Source organism: Macaca thibetana, chromosome 1 (assembly GCF_024542745.1).
Source record: "Macaca thibetana thibetana isolate TM-01 chromosome 1, ASM2454274v1, whole genome shotgun sequence".
Lineage (NCBI taxonomy): Eukaryota > Metazoa > Chordata > Mammalia > Primates > Cercopithecidae > Macaca > Macaca thibetana.
Window position 1 is genome coordinate 66573240 of NC_065578.1, and position 13491 is coordinate 66586730.

Below are 13491 nucleotides of genomic sequence, written 5' to 3' on the forward strand. Positions count from 1 at the left end.
TACCAGTGGGTTTAGCAATCTTCATTTTGAAAAAGTCTACCAAAATGCTATTATTTAATATACACTGTTAAATCTTGGTTATATATCTTTTCAGTCATATATCTGTACCCATAGAAATAAAGTATTAGATACAATACTTAGATGAAAATACAGGTAACTATTAATGTATATATACATGTAACCAGTATATATATATTATATACATATAACCTTGGGTTGGTGTATGAGTTAGGAATTTCTCTTGGGATTAGGGTTGTTCTTACCAAAGGCCTGACTGTAGGAACTTATTTATCCTCTCAAAAAAAGAGAAGTCCAAAGGTAGACAGCCTAAGGCTGGTGTGACAGCCTCATGATGCCATCAGGACTGTAGGCTCCTTCTTTCTGTTCCCTCTGCCAAGTTTGGCTTTCATCCTCATGATGGAAATAGTCCAAGATGGCTGCCAAGGCTCTAGCTATTTCCTTCTAGACAGCAGAAAAGGAAAAGAAGGGCTCAGCCCTTACTTTTAAGGAGCTTTACCCCAGGGCTCACAACAACACTTGCATTTATCAGCCCACTGGTCACCTGGTCACACCCAGCTGCAAAGGAGGCTCAAAAATATATTAAGGCAGCAATGTTCCCTTGCTAAAAAGATGAGGAGAAGGTGTTTATAGGCAACTGGTAATCTCTGTCTCATGTGGGGAAGACACCTAAGGCAGGAAGCTTGAAGGAAAAAAAAAATATTAACTATAGAAAAAAACACTTCAACTTTATGCATAGTAAAATAGATTTTTTAAAACACACCATAAATAAAGTTTTAAAATACAAATAGCAATTTAAGAAAACTGTATGTCACCTTTTTAGCAGAGAGAGGGTTGATTTCTATATATCTATATATTTAAGTGTATATTTATATAACTTTTTCAAGTATAAAACTAGGGGATATGAACAGGCAACTCAAAAAGAAGTATAAAAGGGAGCAACAAAGATATGAAAATATGTTTAGCCTAACTAGCAATCAATGAGATACAAATTTTGAGAAAACCTGAAAAACCAAATCAGACTGAGAAAGAGTAAGTAGAATGAACATATCCATGTTGGTGAGGGTGTGGGGAAGATACTCTTGTACATGCTAGTGAGTGTGTAAATTGGTACAACTTACTGGGGAACAACTTGGCAATACATAACAAACTTTAAATGTAAACTTGTATCTTTTGACCAGGACATTTTAGCCTTAGAAATGTATACTCAGCATTTCATAGGGTAAGTGCTTAAAAATGTAAGCACAAAGATGTCTGCTGAAAAATTGTTCAAAATAGTGAAACACCATAAACAACCTAAATGTATAATAGTAAAGAATGGACTAGTTAAACTCATCATGACCCTCACCTGCCTTAATCCTACACCAACATTAAAGGGATGTTGCAGCTATGTTTTTTATTGACATGGACAGATACACATTAGAAGTGAAAAAGTAAGATTTTAAAAGTGTATATGAGATGATGCCATTTTAAATATATATTCACACCCAGTGCAGTGACTCGCACCTCTAATCCCAGCACTTTGGGAGGGCAAGGTGGGAGGATTGCTTGAGCCCAGAAGTTTGAGAGCAGCCTGGCCAACATAAGGAAAAAGATACAAAAAATAAAAAGAAGAGCCAGCTGTGGTGGCTCACGCCAGTGGTTGCACTACTTGGGAGGATGAGGTGGAAGGATCTCTTGAGGCTAGGAGATTGAGATTGCAGTGAACTGTGATCGCGCCACTGCACTCCAGCCTGGGTGACAAAGTGAGACTCTGTCTCAAAAGTAAATAAATAAATAAACATTTACATCAGCATGTACTTTTTGAAGGGTAAAATAAAAAAAAAATGTCTAGTTGAATATAGATGGAAATGTTAACAGAGATCATCTCTACATCTGGAATTACAAGTTATTTTTCTTCCCTTTTGCTTTTTATATTTAAAAATTTGTTCTTCAGTGGCTAAGTACTGCGTATGTAATTTTTAAAGTGAACTCTGTGGTTCTATTCTGCTGTTTTTAAAATGAAATATATCAGAATAACTTACTTCTTCAAACCTCACTGCAGATGGGTCTTGAGGTTTTAAACCTTATGAATTCTGTGGTCCCATCCCAGGTTCCTTAGTTAGATTTGGTGACATCTTCTCAAATGCCACATTCATCATGTTAGAGTTCATTTCCACTTTATTCATTCAACAGTCATTTTTGAGCATACACTATATAAGGCAGTTGGAATCCAGCATAGGTAAAAGATACAGTTGAGGTCCTCAACTTATATTTAGTCAAGGGGGAGGGTCAGACATATAAGCCAGTAAAGTGCAGTACAGTAGAATAAGCATGAGGTTAGAGGTATGCATAGGGGCTCTAGGAACAGAGAATAGCCAAAGCATGAGCTTGTAGAGGAGGCCAGGAGAGCTGGTGACATGCGTACCAAGTATGGAGAGACAAAGTGGTGCTAGTCAGGTGAGGGAGAGCAGGTGTGCAGGCATGAGGGTTTGTTTTAAAGTGAGAGCTGAGCAGGCATAGGACTTGAAAAGAAGAACCAGGGATAAGGAAGAAGTTGAAGACAAAGGAGAGGGGGGGAATAATAAAGTCCCTGGGGAGATGGGAGATGATGAGGAGCCAGTGACCAAAAGAGGAAGAGGAACACTTCATCCTCTGAGAGTGGACAGAGGACCATTGATCACAGAATGATAAGAATGGGGTTGATGCAGAGATCATTTTGGGAGGGAAAGAAGGACATGAGGCAATTCTTGAGAGCCGAGCTATAGTTAAGAGGGTCTTAGAAGTGCTGGAATCTCAAGGGCCTCTTGCCTCTCCTAAGATCACACCCGAGCCATTCATACAAGTAGTTCTGTGTCCCAGAAGGACCTGGAGAACTGCATGGTCCTGTCTTTGAGGACTTTGTCTCACACATACCCTGAATGATCTGTAGAGGTAGAACATGACTCTGTGCCTTCTCCTCTTTCAGTATACATTCATATCATTTACATATGTATCTTTCCTTCAAGAAAAGGATAAAATAATGCCACAACATTAGTTAGGCTGATTTATGCTGATTTTGAGAGACCAGAGACAAATCTGTTGTAAAAAGCACCTGCCACAGCATTGTATATAAAGAGGCACAAGAGTGATTTTGTTAGCTTATGATAAAAGTTACATGCTAGCCAGGCATGGTGGCACATGACTGTTTTCTGAGCTACTTGGGAGGCTGAGGCAGGAGGAATGCTTGGGCCCAGGAGTTGGAGGCTGCCATGAGCCATGATTGTGTCACTGTACTTCAGCCTGGGCAACAGAGCAAGACATTATCTGAAAAAAAAAAAAAAAAAAAAAAGCCAGGGCCAGGCGCAGTGGCTCACACCTGTAATCCCAGGACTTTGGGAGGCCGAGGCAGGTAGATCACTTGAGGCCAGGAGTTCAAAACCAGCCTGACCAATACAGTGAAACCCCGTCTCTACCAAAAAATACAAAACTAGCCAAGTGCGGTAGTATGCGCCTGTAGTCCCAGCTACTTAGGAGACTGAGGCAGGAGAATTGTTTGAATCCGGGAGGCGGAGGTTGCAGTGAGCCAAGATTATGCCACTGTACTCCAGCCTGGGCAATAGAGTGAGAGACCCTGTCTCAAAAAGAAAAAAAAATAAAAGGAATGTGTGCTAAACCTACCAGTCGACGAGTAAAATGTATTAAATATTTCAAAGACCTAGCCCTTCCACTCAAGACCTCTTGAAACTACAGGAAGAGTCAGAAGCCAGTACAGTCATAAACACAGGCTCACAGAGATGGCAGAGACTGGGGCCCTAGGAGGTGAAGTAACAACCAAGATCATACATCTAATAGTGGCAGAGCTACATGGAAAACCAGACCACCCTTGGGTGAGCACTTTTTCCAAATGCCTTCTGAACATTATAACTTCATACAGAAGCTCTCAGTGAAAATGGAGATGGGAAGAACGATTGAGGCTAAAGGAAAGGTGACAGGCAGAAGGTGAGTTGTTAGCAGACTTTTGAAGGAAAGAACATGCCCCAGCACACATCATGAGAGAGGAAATTCTAGGTTGGTTCCTGGCAGGTGTGGTGACTCAGAGACCGAAGAACCCTAGGCAATGCCAAGGTGATTTGTTTAGCTAATTCCAGAGAAAGCAGTGGTTAGAAAGGCTTTTTGGCTTTTTTACCTCAATACTCGGCAAGGGATCTTACAAACCATAGTGTTCAATAAATACTTGCTGAATGAGTAAATTTTATTCTCAAAAAATGAAACAAAACAAAAAGCCCATAGCGTAACCAGGATATCAAATACCAAGGCAAGGGAAGACAAGGAACCATTGCTGGGAATTCCAGTTCCTGACAAGATAGCCAGTACACTGTCTACAGCCTCTACCACTAAACCTGGCCCTGAAGCTGCTGCAGGGAGATAGGATATGAATAGCTGAGTTCCCCCTAGTGGGGAATAGTGATGAAGCAGGGAGGACCAAGGGAGCTTTCTACTTGTTCTCTTGATTTCTTTCCCTTGTTACCCTGTTGTGATCGCTGCCCAGGCATCTCTATGATGGGGTAGGAAATTCTGGAGAGCGTGGCAGAGTCACCGTCAAGGAAGCCCTGGAACTTCACTGGGGAGGAGCTCTGGGAGCAAAGAGTGCCTGTGAGCTGGCTGACCCTTCAGCAATTTTTTTCCTGCCACCCATCCCATAGGCCTGGCAGTTTCAAACAAGAATAATAGCCCAATTCCCTCATGAAAAGCAGTGCCTACCACAGAGGTACTAGTTTGATTCTGGAGGTACATGTATGCTTAAGGGGTGCCTGGGAACAAAGAGCTCAGGTTGTATCACTGCAGGGTCTCTGACCTGGAGCTTTCCAAGCTGAAAAACCTCTCCTCCCTACCCTAAACATACATGGAGGACCATGAGCTACAGCTGTACTTTGACTCCTCTCCCCATAAAAAAAGAAAATCCAAGGTTGTTGACCAATCAAAGAAAATAAAACACGATCCCAAAAGAAAAAATCAAGACAAATGTGAAGACCACAAGCCCTGGGAATGACAGGCAACAAAGCAGTATCATAGGAAACAGAACTAATGCAACAGATAGTAGAAAAGATTAGAATAAATGTGAAAAGCATCCTTAGAAAGATAAGAGAGAATACCAAAACATGGATCAGAAACAGGTAGTTATGAAGAAAACCCAAACAGAGACAGTATGGAATGTTTAGGGTTTTTTAAAGGGATATTAAACAGATTGCTTATTCACTCTTAAATACAGCATGTTTTAGGCCAAGCATGGTGGCTCATGCCTGTGGCACTTTGGGAGGCCGAAACAGGGAGATCACTTGAAGTCAGGAATTTAAGACCAGCCTGGCCAACATGGCAAAACCCCTGTCTCTACTTAAAAAAAAAAAAAAAAAAGAAAAAGAAAAAAAAGAAAAATTAGCTGGATGTGATGGCACACACCTGTAATCCCAGCTGCTCGGGAGGCTGAGGCACAGGAATTGCTTGAAACTGGGAAGTGGAGGTTGCAGTGAGCTGAGACCATGCCACTTCACTCCAGCTTGGGTGACAGAGTGAGATTCCGTCTCAAAAAAAAAAAAAAAAAAGAAAAGAAAAAAATAAAAAGCACGTTTTATTAGAATAACCTCAAAGGGCCATTAAATAAAATGATTTCAGTATTGTATAGCAACAAATAATAGAATCTAGCAAAAGTGTTTTTTTTTTAAACCTTTGAAGTTTCTAATATACTTTGTCTATTTAGAAAACAAACACATTTAGTTGTTTCCATCTCTTAAACTTCAGTTGCATTGCATTCTTCAAACATCTTTTTATATTAGGGCTTAATGTGGTTTGAACATTTTGCTAGAATAGTATTCTACTTTTGTCTGAGTGGTCAATTACATCTATCTCTTTTCCAGCATACAAACTCCAATATATTTAAGAGAATGCAAGAAAAGTTTAGTTATTGAAACAACTAACTCAGCTGATGGGATGAATAACAGAGAGGATTGATCTGAAGATTAAATTAGCGAGATGAAGAGTAGGGGTGAAATTCTTCCAGAAGGTGTAAAAAAATGTGTAACGCAATTGAAAGATTAGAAAAATTAAAACACTGAAAGAGCAGAAATAGATATTATATCAACCATCTAAAAGGAGTCAGAGTAGAGGGAAAAAATAGAGGGGAACAAATATTTAAAGACTAGTGATCAAGAATATTACAGAGTGAAAGAAAGACATAAGATCTCAAGTGGAAAGAACTCAGAGTGCTAAACCCAACATAATTTTTTTTTTCATTTTATCATAAAGTGTGAGGACTTTAAAGCCAAAGAAAAAAGTATAACAATATTTAGGGAGAAAAAGCAAATCACCTAAGGAACAAGAATCAAAAGGACACTAGGTATGTCAGTGTCTAAATATAAAATACATATAAAAATACAATAATATGATATCTTCAAATGGAAGAAAGGAAAGAACTTTAAATCCAGAAATGTTTCTCCAGCTAAACTATCATTTAAAAATGAGAGAGAACTGGCTGGGCACAGCGGCTCACACCTGTAATCCCAGCACTTTGGGAGGTCAAGGCGGGTGGATCACCTGAGGTCAGGAGTTCGAGACCAGCTTGGCCAACCTGGTGAAACCCTGTCTCTACTAAAAATACAAAAATTAGCTGGGGATGGTGGTGGGGGCCTGTAATCCCAGCTACTTGGGAGGCTGAGGCAGGAGAATCACTTGAAGCCAGGAGACAGAGGTTGCAGTGAGCCGAGATTGCACCACTGCACTCCAGCCTGGGCAACAAGAGCGAAATTCCATCTCAAAAAAAAAAAAATTAATTGAAATTAAAGTTTAAAAAATTAAAAAGAGAGAGAACTTAAGTAATAAATTCAGAGGAACAAGATATAAGGATAAAAGAGAGAGAGAGAAGATGCAAATAAAACACCAAGCAAAACAAGAGGGAAAGAATATTTTCCCCTAGTAAAAGTAAACTTTCAAACCTAGGTAAAATAAACTTATCGTTAAATATTGTAAAAGCTAAAAAATTGGCACAAAAATTTTTTTTTAATTTTAAGTAATAACTATTAAAGAGGTTGAAATAAGAATAAAAAACTTAGCCCAGATGCAGTGGCTCATGCCCATAATCCCAGCACTTTGGGAGGCCAAGGCAGGCAGATCACTTGAAGCCAGGAGTTCCAGACCAGCCTGGCCAACATCGTGAAACCCCGTCTCTACAAAAATACAAAAATTAGCTAGGCATGGTGGTGCACACCTGTAGTTCCAGTTACTTGGGAGGCTGAGGCACGAAAATGGCTTGAGCCCAGGAGGCAGATGTTGCAGTGAGCCGAGATTATGCCACTGAACTCCAGCCTAGGTGACAAAGCAAGACTCTGTCTCAAAAAGAAAAAAAAAAAAGAATAAAAAACTCATTTACATACAACATGCCCTCCAAAAAAGCCCCAGCCCCAAATTGTTTTACAACTGAATTCTGAATTCAATGTTACTTCAAGTGGCTATGGAAAATATAAAATAAAGAAAGCTGTCTAACCTGTTTCCTAAGACTAATTTAACTTTGGTATTAAAACCAGATAAAGGTAACACAAGGAAAGTTATTGCCTAAATCACTTATGAACATTGACATATAACTTGATGAATGAGAGATGTGGATTCAACACATTTATTAAAAATTAGTGGAGGCCGCATACACAGTGGCTCACACCTGTAATCCCAGCATTTTGGGAGACTGAGTTGGGTGGATGACTTGCGGTTAGGAGTTCAACACCAGCCTGGCCGACATAGTGAAACCCTGTATCTACTAAAAATAGAAAAATTAGCTGGGCATCGTGGCATGTGCCTGTAATCCCAGCTACTCTGGAGGCTGAGACAGGCGAATCACTTGAATCTGGGAGGTGGCAGTTGCAGTGAGCCGAGATCGTGTGATTGCACTCCAGCCTGGGCAACAGAACATCTCAAAAAAAAAAACAAAACACAAAAAAAAAACCTAGTGGTGATACTTTCAGTTTCCAGTCTAGCATCTAAGGCACTTTGGAGGTCATCATTCTGTCATAATAACAAGTAAAAACTCAACAAACTGGAAAATCAATACTTCTTCTTTGACCTATGAGAGAAGCGAGGCTATGTGGCAAGCCACTGCCCTGAAAATTGAAGAGATAGACAGGTAAATACAGAGAATCACAAATTACCATAGCAAAAATCCCCAAGCAGAAAACTTCATGGGAACCAGTGCTGAGGTAGGAAAACCTGAACTGTATGTAACTCACAAATTGCTGGAGGCTCAGAACGGACAAATCTGAGAGTTAAAATCTCCACTGGGGATCAGTCATAGGAGGTCCTCACAGTTTTGTGAGTTTTACCTTAAGGAGCTTGACCAGGGGCTGGGTGCGGTGGCTCATACCCGTAATCCCAACACTTTGGGAGGCTGAGGCAGGTGGATCACTAGAGGTCAGGAGTTCGAAACCAGCCTGGCCAACATGGTGAAACCCCATCTCTACTAAAAATGCAAATTAGCCAGCGTGGTAGTGCATGCCTGTGATCCCAGCTAAGGCTAAGGCAGGATAATCACTTGAACCTGGGAGGCAGAGGTTGCAGTGAGCTGAGATGGTGCCACTGAACTCCAGCCTGGGTGACAGAGCGAGACTGTCTCAGGAGCAAAAATAAATAAATAAATAAATAAATAAATAAATAAATAAATAAATAAATGGAGCTTGACCAGGTTCTTGCAGTGAATATCAGAAATATCTCCCATGTTTCTCTCAGTGGGAGGGAAAAAGGAATCGTTATAAAATACATCAGAGTTGGCCAGGTGCAGTGGCTCATGCCTTGCAATTCCAGCACTTTGGGAGGCCAAGGCGGGCAGATCACTTGAGGTCAGGAGTTTTGAGACCAGCCTGGCCAACACGACAAAACCCTGTCTCTACTAAAAATAAAATTAGCCAGGCGTGGTGGTGCGTGCCTGTAATCCCAGCTACTTGGAAGGCTAAGGCAGGAGAATCACTTGAATCCAGGAGGCGGAGGTTGCAGTGAACCAAGATCACTCTACTGCACTCCAGCCTGGGTGACAGAGTGAAACTCCACCTCAAAAAAAAAAAAAATACACCAGAGTATTCTGTTCTTAACAAGCCCTGCCCTCCAAGGAAACTGTTTTAACAGGGCTGAACTATTGGAGTTTTATCAGAACCTAACCAACCTGGTGGGAGGAACATATCTAATTCCATCCTAGTCTGGCCTTCTATCTGGAGGGAAAGGAAATACCCAACTCCAATCCCCTCTATTCTTCTAGGTGGGAGAAGGAAAATACCCAACTCCAGCCCACTGTAGCCATCCTATCCCACTTAAGGGGGGAATACTGATAAGCACTGGCAAGTTCCCAGTCCAGAAGCACAGGCTCACAAAAAGACAGGGATGTAATCACAGGGTTATAGAATGCTTCCTCTCCCCCGACACCTTTCTACCACATTACTAAAAGCCCATTTACTGCATATTCTTTTACTCAGTAAATCGTATCCACTTTTCAACAAAAAATTATAAGGCATACTAAAAGGCAAAAAACAAACAAACAACAACAAAATAGCAGTTTGTTGAGACACAGCAAGCATCAGAACCATACTTGCATATGGCAGGGATGTTGGAATTATCAGACCAGGAATTTAAAACAACTATGATTAATATGCTAAGGGTTCTAACAGTTAAAGTAGAAAACCTGCAAAAACCGATGGGCAGGGTAATCAGAGAGATTAGAATTCTAAGAGAGAATCAAAAAAGAAATGCTAGAGATCAAAAACAGTGTAACAAATGAAGAATGTCTTTGATGGGTAATTTGTAAAATAGACATATCTGGGAGAGGAGTTTTTGAGCTTCAAGATACGTCAATAGAAACCGCTAAAACTGAAAAGCAAAGAGAACAAAGACTAAAAAAACATAACAGCATATACAAAATCTGTGGAACAACTACAAAAGATGTAACATACACATAATGGAAATACCAGAAGGTAAAAAAAAAAAAGAAAAGAATAAAAGAAATACTTGAAACAATAATGAATGACAATTTCTCAAATTAATGTCAGACACCAAACCACAGACCCAGGAACCTTAAAGGACACCAAACAGGGTAAATGGCACCCTCCACCCACAACAAATACTATACCTACATACATCATTCAAACTGCAGAAAATCAAAGATAAAGAAAAAACTCTTGAAAGAAGCCACAGGAAAAAGAAAACTTATGTATATAAGACCAAAGATAAGAATTACATCTAACTTCTTCAAAGAAAACATGCAGGCCAGGCGCGGTGGCTGACACGTGTAATCCCAGCACTTTAGGAGGCCGAGGTGGGTGGATCACCTGAGGTTAGGAGTTCAAGACCAGCCTGGCCAACATGGTGAAACCCTGTCTCTACTAAAAATACAAAAATCAGCTGGGCATGGTGGCATGTGCCTGTAATCCCAGCTACTTGGGAGGCTGATGCAAGAGAATCGCTTGAACCTGGGAGGCAGAGGTTGCAGTGAGCCGAAATCACGCCACTGTACTCCCGCCTGGGTAACACTGTACTCCGCCTGGTTAGACTCCATCTCAAAAAAGAAAAGGAAAAAAAAAAAAAAAAAAAAAAGAAAGAAACCATGCAAGCAAGAAGAGAGTAGAGTAAAATATTTAAAGTATTGAGAGAAAAAAAGCCCACCAACCTAGCAGTCTATACCCTGTGAAATTATCCTTCAAAAGTGAAGGAGAAATAAGGACTTCCCAGATAAAGATTGAATAAATTTGTTGCCAGTAGACCTGCCTAGCAAAAAATGTGAAATGAAGTTTTTCAAAGAGAAGGAAAATGAGATAGGTCAGAAACTTGGAACTATATAGAAAAAGGAAGAACATCAAAGAAGAAATAAGTGAAGGTAAAACACAAACTTTAATTACTCTGGTTTTTTTTTTTTTTTTTTCTTGTGACAGAGTCTCGCTCTGTCACCATGCTGGAGTGCAATGGCATGATCTTGGCTCACTGCAACTTCCAACTCCCTGGTTCAAGCAATTCTCCTGCCTCAGCCTCCCAAGTAGCTGGGATTACAGGTACGTGCCACCACACCCAGCTAATTTTTGTATCTTTAGTAGAAACGGGGTTTCACTATGTTGGCGAGGATGGTTTCGATCTCCTGACCTCGTGATCTACCCGCCTCGGCCTCCCAAAGTGCTGGGATTACAGGCGTGAGCCACTGCGCCCAGCCGATTATTCTTATTCTTTTTTTTTTTTTTTTTTTTTTTTGAGACAGAATTTCCTTCTTGTTGCCCAGGCTGGAGTTCAGTGGTGATCTCGGCTCACCACAACCTCTGCCTTCCAGGTTCAAGTGATTCTCCTGCCTCAGCCTCTCTAGTAGCTGGGATTACAGGCATGTGCCACCACGCCCACCTATTTTTGTATTTTTAGTAGAGACGGGGTTTCTCCATGTTGGTCAGGCTGGTCTCGAACTCCCAACTTCAGGTGATTCACCTGCCTCAGCCTCCCAAAGTGCTGGGATTACATCCATGAGCCACGGTGCTTGGCCAGTTATTCTTATTCTTAATCGACTTAACAGCAGTTTATTCAAAACAACAATAGTAACAATGTATTTGATTACATATGTTTGTGTATTATAAATGCTTATGCATGCTTATATATAAGTGAAATGAATGATAGCAATGAATCCCAGCAAGGGATAACAGGGAGGACTTTGGATTATTTTGCTATTTAAGGTATTTCTGCTACTCATGAAGCAGTATATTGTTATTTGAAAGGGGACTTAAATTAGTTGTAAATGTATATTGCAAACAGTAGAGCAAACACTAAAAACCATTTTAAAAGAAATGTAACTGATATGCTAAAAAGGGGCAGAAAATGAAATCATATAAACTGATCAATTAAAACCACAAATGGCAGAAAAAGAATGACAAAACAAGGGATAGATGACAAAGGCAACAAATAGAAAATAGTAACACATGTAGTACATATTACTCCAACTCCATCAAGTTATTTTGAACATCACTGGACTAAAAACAGCAATTACAAAACAGTCAAAGTGGATAAAAAACAAGACTCAACTATAGTTGTCGATAAGAAACCAACTTTAAATATATAGACATATAGACTGTCACAGTAGCTCACGCCTGTAATCCCAGCACTTTGGAAGGCTGAGGCAGGCGGATCACTTGAGGTCAGGAGTTCAAGACCAGCCTGGCCAACATAGTGAAACTCTGTCTCTCCTAAAAATACAAAAATTAGCCGGGCGTGGTGGTGCACGCCTATCATCTCAGTTACTTGGGAGGATGAAGCAGGAGAATCGCTTGAACCCAGGGGGTGGAGGCTGCAGTGAGCCGAGATCACACCACTGCACTCCAGCCTGTGAGACACAAGGAGACTCCGTCTCATAATAAATAAATAAATTTTAAAATAGACACATATAGAGCAAATGTAAACAGATAGAGAAAGATATGCCATGTTAACATTAGCCAAAAAGCTGGAGTAGCTGTATTAATTTCAGACAGAATGGACTTCGAAGCAGAGAAAGTTATCAGTGGCAACTGGGAGCATTACTTAATGATAAAGGAGTCTATTCTCAAAGAAAACATAACAATCTTTAATGTGTATGGACTTAACAACAATCAAAATGCATGAGCCAAAAACTGATAGCACTGCAAGGAGAAATGGATGAATCCACTATCATAGTCAGACTTCAAGACCACTGTGTCAGAAATGGACAGATGCTGCAGACAGGACAAAGACTGCAGACAGAAAATCATTAAAGACATAGTTGAACTCAACAGCATCCTCAATCAACTAAACATAATTGACATCTGTAGCCAAATTCATCTAACAACAGCATAATACACATTCTTCTCATGCTTATATGGAACATTCACCAAGATAGACCATATTCTGGGCCATAAAATACTCTTTAACAAATTTAAAAAAATAGATATCATGCACTGTCTGCTCCCAGACCACAGGGGAAATAAACTAGAAATCGTAACAGAAAGATAGCTGGAAAATCCCAAAATAGAGATTAAACAACAACTTCTAAATAAAACATTGGTCGAAGAATAAGAGATCAATATCTCAAGAGAAATTTTGAAATAGTTTGAACTAATTGAAAATAAAAATAAAACATCAAAATTTATGGAATGCAGCAAAATCAGTGCTTAGAGGAAAATTTATAACATTGAATGAATACATTAGAAAAGAAGAGAGGTCTAAAATCAATAATCGAAGCTTTTGCCTTAGGAAACTAAAAAAATAATGGATCAAATAACCGCAAAGTAAGCAAGTAGTAATAATAATAAAAATCAGAGCAGAAATAAATGAAATTCAAAACTGGAATAAAGAGATAAATTAATGAAACCAAAAGCTGATTCTTTAAAAAGATCAATAAAATTTATAAAATTTCTAGCCAGGTTAACTAAGAAAAAGAGAGAAAGAGGATGAAAATTACCAATATCATAAATAAAAAGGGGCTCTCATCACTGATCCCATGTTATCAAAAGG

General features: G+C 39.8%; 1 protein-coding gene across 1 annotated transcript in view; it reads left to right on the plus strand.

Moving 5' to 3' along the window:
• Window positions 1-13491, plus strand: part of IL12RB2 (interleukin 12 receptor subunit beta 2) — a 92713-nt gene that overhangs the window by 43950 nt on the left and 35272 nt on the right. The gene's annotated exons all lie outside the window — the stretch shown is intronic.